The sequence below is a fragment of the Chiloscyllium plagiosum genome, unplaced genomic scaffold, assembly GCF_037043375.1.
Source record: "Chiloscyllium plagiosum isolate Xiang-an unplaced genomic scaffold, Cpla_swu_hap1 HiC_scaffold_21, whole genome shotgun sequence".
Taxonomy (NCBI): domain Eukaryota; kingdom Metazoa; phylum Chordata; class Chondrichthyes; order Orectolobiformes; family Hemiscylliidae; genus Chiloscyllium; species Chiloscyllium plagiosum.
In genome coordinates, this window is record NW_028270159.1 from 53,833,864 (window position 1) to 53,839,932 (window position 6,069).

The following is a 6,069-nucleotide window of genomic DNA, read 5'->3' on the forward strand; positions in this document are numbered from 1 at the left end:
GGAGAATCGACGTTTCGGGCATGAGCCTGAAGATTCCTGAAGAAGGGCTCATGCCCGAAACGTCGATTCTCCTGCTCCTTGGATGCTGACTGACCTGCTGCGCTTTTCCAGCAACACATTTTCAGCTACTATTAATAACAGACCCACATTTGGAAACTTTAAGAGAAACTGGAGAGATAGAAATGAAAAGACATCTGGCCTCATCAAGGAAGATGACAAAGGTGAAGGCTCCTCAGCTTATTAAAGAGACGCTGGGTTTGGTTTAAGGTGGGGGGTCGAGAATATGATGCTGGAAAAGCACAGCAGGTCATGCAGCATCCAAGGAGCAGGAAAATCAACATTTCGGGCAGAAGCGCTTCATCAGGAATGAGGGTTTAAGATGACCAACTTTCTATTCTTGTCATAGAAAGAACATGCAGGGGCTGATTATTGGAAATGAAATGTGTTCTGACACAGATCCCAGAGCACGGTCCGCCAGGTTATTACAGTTCCAGATGGGTTACCCTAAATGATCAAGCTCCTGGGAGGAAAGGGGTGAACTGGCTCCCTTTCTTAATTCACCTGTCCCCTCAAATTGGTCACAACAAGATCAATTTACAAAGGGTCCCTTCCTTATGAATATCCTTCTCCCAGACCCAAAGTCATTTGTTTTAAAAGGAACCAGTTTAACCAGGCTTTCTTGAGATTAGGAAAGAGTGGGTTTACTATTTATTAAACACAAAAAGAAACAATATCACAATATCACAAATTAGAAATGGTAAGTGAGCCCAAATGAGGATAAAAGTTAAAGACATGTGAGTCAGTCACTATGGGTCATTTGTGAAGGTCAAAAGTTAGATGAAATAGAATGTTGGCTTTTATAGCTAAAGGAATAGAATATAAAGGTAAGAAAGTATTATTGCAGCTATACACAGCATTGGTGAGACCGCACCTGGAGTATTGTGCACAGTTTTGGTCCCCTTATTTGAGGAAAGATGTAGTGGTATTGGAGGCAGCTCACAGGAGGTTCACTAGAGTGATCCCAGAGATGAGGGCTTTGTCGTATGAAGAGAGATTGAACGATTTAAGCCAATATTCTCAGGAGTTTAGAAGAATGAGGGGAGATCAAATATTCAAGATGATAAAAGGTGTAGATTAAATTGATGGAGCAGACACTTCCTCTTGTGGGGCATTCTAGGACGAGAGGTCATGGTCTTAGGATAAAGGGGAGCAAATTAAAACAGAGTCGAGGAGAAACCACTTCTCCCGAAGGGTTATGAATCTGGGGAATTCGCTCCCCTGAAGTGTGGTGGATGCTGTGATAGTGAGTAAATTTAAGGAGGAGTTAGAGTTTTCATTGGTAATGGGTTGAAGGGATGTGGAAAGAAGGCAGGAAAATGGGGGTGAGGAGCATATTAGTCACGATCGAATGGCAGAGCGGACTCAATGGGCCAAATGGCCTAATTCTGCTCCTATATTTTATGAACTATGACAGCAGAGTATAGTCTCATCACGTTTATTTGAAATCACAAGCTTTCAGAGTGTTGTCCCTTTGTCAGGTCAAGTCTTCACCTGATGAAGGGGCAGCACTCCAAAAGCTTGTGATTTCAAATAAACCTGTTGGTCTATAGCCTGGTGTCAGCTGACTTCTGACCTTGTCCACCCCAGTCCAACACCGGCACCTCCACGTCATTTGTGAAGAGTGGATAGTTGCACATTGCGGCCATTGCAATGGATGTTACTGACAGTGCTGACATTAGTAGTTGAATAGTCAGTTTTGAAGTCTAGGCTTTGTAGGTTGATTTATCCTGTTTCCAATATTGTCTGGCTGCCAGTGTTGACAGTGGGAGAGATCCTTTTCTCTTTTTTAAGCTGTTGTAACCTTCACTGTGTACTAGGCCACAAAGGGGCACATCAGGCAACTATTACATGTGGACCAGGATTGAAACCCACTTTCAACCCCTGTTCTTATGCATTCTTGAAAGGGGAAAATATAAAATATGTCTCTTAACCAGACTGCAGTCGTTTCTCCAATCATGTTCCTAGTCTGAGATATTCCCAGGGGATTACAGTTCAGTTTGTAATGCATTTCGCCCGTTGAAGCTTGACACTTGCATGTGTGACATTCCAGGGTTCCTCTCCAGACTGCTGCTGGATTTACCTCTACTGCCACTTTCGCTGTGTTAGTCATCATTTTCAAATTTAAAAATTTGATATGTCGATTGGTGATCCACGGCTATGATCCATCGTCATCAGATATTCCCACAGAGTAAATGAAATGAGATTAATTTTTATTTCATTACAGAAAAGGAGAAAAATGAGAATGAGAACATAAATAACGGCGATTGGTCAAGTCTAGGTTCTGGAAATAACATCTGCAATCACATTTCACTTCTGATAATCTCAGTGGTTTTGAAGTGTTATGGTTGAAGGAACAAACTCCAATGGAATAACTTTGTTCTTTGGGTCTTATATTTTTCCACCAAAGTTAATGGGCCATCGGGCAGTATAACAGTGGTCTCTCTGTATCAATTCCATAAGTCTATCTTAAACTGATAGCCAGAAAATCATAGAGGTCTATAGCACAGAAATTGGCCCTTCGGCCCATCAAGTCTGCAATAATCAAAGGCAACTCCCTAACTATTCTAATACATTTTTCAGCATTTGGCTATAGCCTTGCATGCCTTGGCTTCACAAGTGCACGTCTGAATACTTCTGAAGTGTTATGAGGGTTTCTGCCTCCACCTCCCGTACAGGTAGTGGGTTCTAGATTCTCAACATCTCCTGAGTGAAAAATCCTTTCTTCACATCTCTTCGAAACCACCTGCCCCTAATTTTAAATCAATGCCCTCAGTCACTGACCCCTCTATTAAGGGGATAAGTCTCTTCTTGAACATCTCATAGTTTTATACATTTCAATATGGCATGGTGGCTCAGTGGTTAGCACTGCTGCCTCACAGCACCAGGCTTCCAGGTTCAATTCCGGCCTCAGGTGACTGACTGTGTGGAGTTTGCACATTCTCCCCGTGTCTGCGTGGGTTTCCTCCCACAGTCCAAAGATGTGCAGGTCAGGTGAACTGGCCCTGTTGAATTACCCATAGTGTTAGGTGCATTAGTCAGAGGGTCTGGGTGGGTTACTCTTCGGAGGGTCGATGTGGACTTGTTGGGACAAAGGGCCTGTTTCCACACTGTAGGGAATCTAATCTAATCTAATATCGTTCCCTCTCAGTCTCATCTGCTCTAAGGAAAACAGTCTGTCCAATCTCTGTTCATAACTGAAACTCTCCAGTTCAAGCAACATCCTGGTAAATGTCCTTTGCACCCTTTCCAGCGCTATTACACCCCTCTTAGAATGTGGATTCCAGAACTGCACACAATACTCGAGCTGTGACCTAATCAACCTTTTATACAGTGTACAGAAATGTTTTCAGAGCCAGAACACTGAGGGTTCCTTTCTATACAGTAGAATATTGACCCTGATATTATGACAGAGGCCTCTACCACATCCACATACAGTGGTATGACCTGGCTGGTCTCTGCATGAGCTCTTGAACATAGTGAGCAGACGCTAAATCCATGTGTTTTTCTGCACATGGATGGCTGAATACTTGCTTTGGAGGTGCTGGTGTTGGACTGGGGTGGACAAAGTTAAAAATCACACAACACCAGGTTATAGTCCAACAGGTTTAATTGGAAGCACTAGCTTTCAGAGCGATGCTCTTTCGTCAGGTGGTTGCGATGAAGGAACGGCGCTCCGAAAGCTAGTGCTTCCAATTAAACCTGCTGGACTATAACCTGGTGTTGTGTGATTTTTAACTGAATATTTGCTGGTTTGCTAATTTTTCTGTATTGGCAGTATGGGGCTTGATGTGGGCCACACCCAGGTCTCAGTCCAATCCATCCCCTTTGCTACTTCCACCTTCTGGTTCAGTGGTAATGGGACAGACATTATCTGTTTGACTCCTTTCTCAACAATGGTATTGCTTTATCAAGATGACACAGCCTTTGTTTTTTCCCACAATCTGGGACATCTGTCAGATAAGTTTCTTCCTCTTGGTTACTCGGTATGGACCACCTTGTGTTGTAGGCGCACTAACTAATGCAATGATGGTTTCCTGGCTGAAAGATTCACGTCCTGGAACATTTGTCTCCCTGTTTTTTTCATGACGGTCTGGGAGATTGTCAACTATTCTCAGACTCGTGAGAGTCACTCCTGCAATTCTGCCACGTTGTCTAACACAGAGACCTCTCTCTTCCAAACTAAAAACTCGGTGAGTTTCAGAGGCCCTCCCACTGGGTGTCTCCAAATTAATTCAACTGGAATAAAACCCACCGGACCCATTGGTGGCAATCAGAAGGAACTCCTTCATCCCAGTCGGGGGGTAGTTGTGGCAACGTGCCCTCATCTTTGTTTTTAAAGGGTCTGGGGGTAATGTTCCTGTGACAGTGCTCAAATCTGCATGACTTTCTGGAATATTTCGGAGGCAAGGTGAGAGCCCAGATCTGATTGGAAGACCGTATTGGGTGAAGAATTGGCTCAATTTCCTCCCACTGTCTTGGCAACATGGATCTCAGGGAAAAGCCTCTGGGAAACAAGTAGTCCTGTCAATGATTGATTAAATTAGATTAGATTACTTATAGTGTGGAAACAGGCCCTTCGGCCCAAGTCCCCACCGACCCGCCGAAGGGCACCCACCCAGACCCATTCCCCTACATTTACCCCTGCCCCTAACACTCCGGGCAATTTAGCATGGCCAATTCACCTAACCTGCACATCTTTGGACTGTGGGAGGAAACCGGAGGAAACCCACGCAGACACAGAGAGAATGTGCAAACTCCACACAGACAGTCACCTGAAGTTGGGATTTGAACCCAGTTCTCTGGCGCTGTGAGGCAGCAGTGCTAACCACTGTGCCACTGTGCTGCCCACAATGGTGGGGATATGCTGGTGGGCCTTTTTTGTTTGGAGCAGGGGTCTCACATAGTCCACTGCCACCATGCTGAATGGCTCCACAAAAGCTGAGAGTCAGAGGGGCAGGTCTTATTGAGGGTTGAGGTTTCCCCACAACCTGGCAGATGTGACCGGTTTTGCAAAACCTCACCACATTCTGTGGAGCTTTGCCGGTACAAATGTTGGTTGGTGTGATTTTGGGTTTTATATACAGCAGCATGCTCAGCCATCGGAATTTTATAAACGATCCGCAATATTTCCTCCCAGCTCCTCAGCAGCAGTATTACCTAGTGGATCACTATCTACTTCTCACTTCCTCACCAACTGCGTGTGTTTAAGACAGTCGTTTTTAAACTGCTCCTACCTCAGCCACAGTCTGAGCCAGGTTTCAGATAAATGAAGCAAAGGGCTTTCTGGTCACAGCATGTTCTACTAGCTGAACATGTCTGATCAAAGACTGAGTGATTACACAGTCAGGCAAAATAGCAAGCACTTTCTCCTGCAGCTGCTCTGTCCCCTGGTTTCTCAGACACCACTGGGCGTGCTAATACCTTTGAACCTTCCAGGTCATTGCCAAGGAGCTGGTCAATCTCATCCGCAAGTCAAGTGGGGACAACTCCCACAGTCACTGGTCCCAAGCCAAACTCATACTCCAGATGCACCTGGGAAAGAGGAACAGGCATATCCCCTCCTTCAATCATTTTTACCAGCCCCTTAGTTACTGCATACTCTGGTGATGAGACACTGCCTTTTCCCAGCAGTAGAGTTGTCTGGCCCTGTGACTCTCAGTACCACTCCAGGTCCCGTCACCTCACTTGCGGTAAAATGGGGCTGCCCTTTCAATAGACAATAGGTGCAGGATTAGGCCATTCTGCCCTTCAAGCCTGCACCACCATTCATTTTGATCATGGCTGATCATCCTTAATCAGTATCCTGTTCCTGCCTTATCACCATAACCCTTGATTCCACTATCCTTGAGAGATCTATCCAACTCTTTCTTAAATTAATCCAGAGAGTGGGCTTCCACTGCCCTCTGGGGCAGAGCATTCCACACAGCCACCACTCTCTGGGTGAAGAGGTTTCTCCTCATCTCTGTCCTAAATGGTCTACCCCGTATTTTCAAGCTGTGTCCTCTGGTT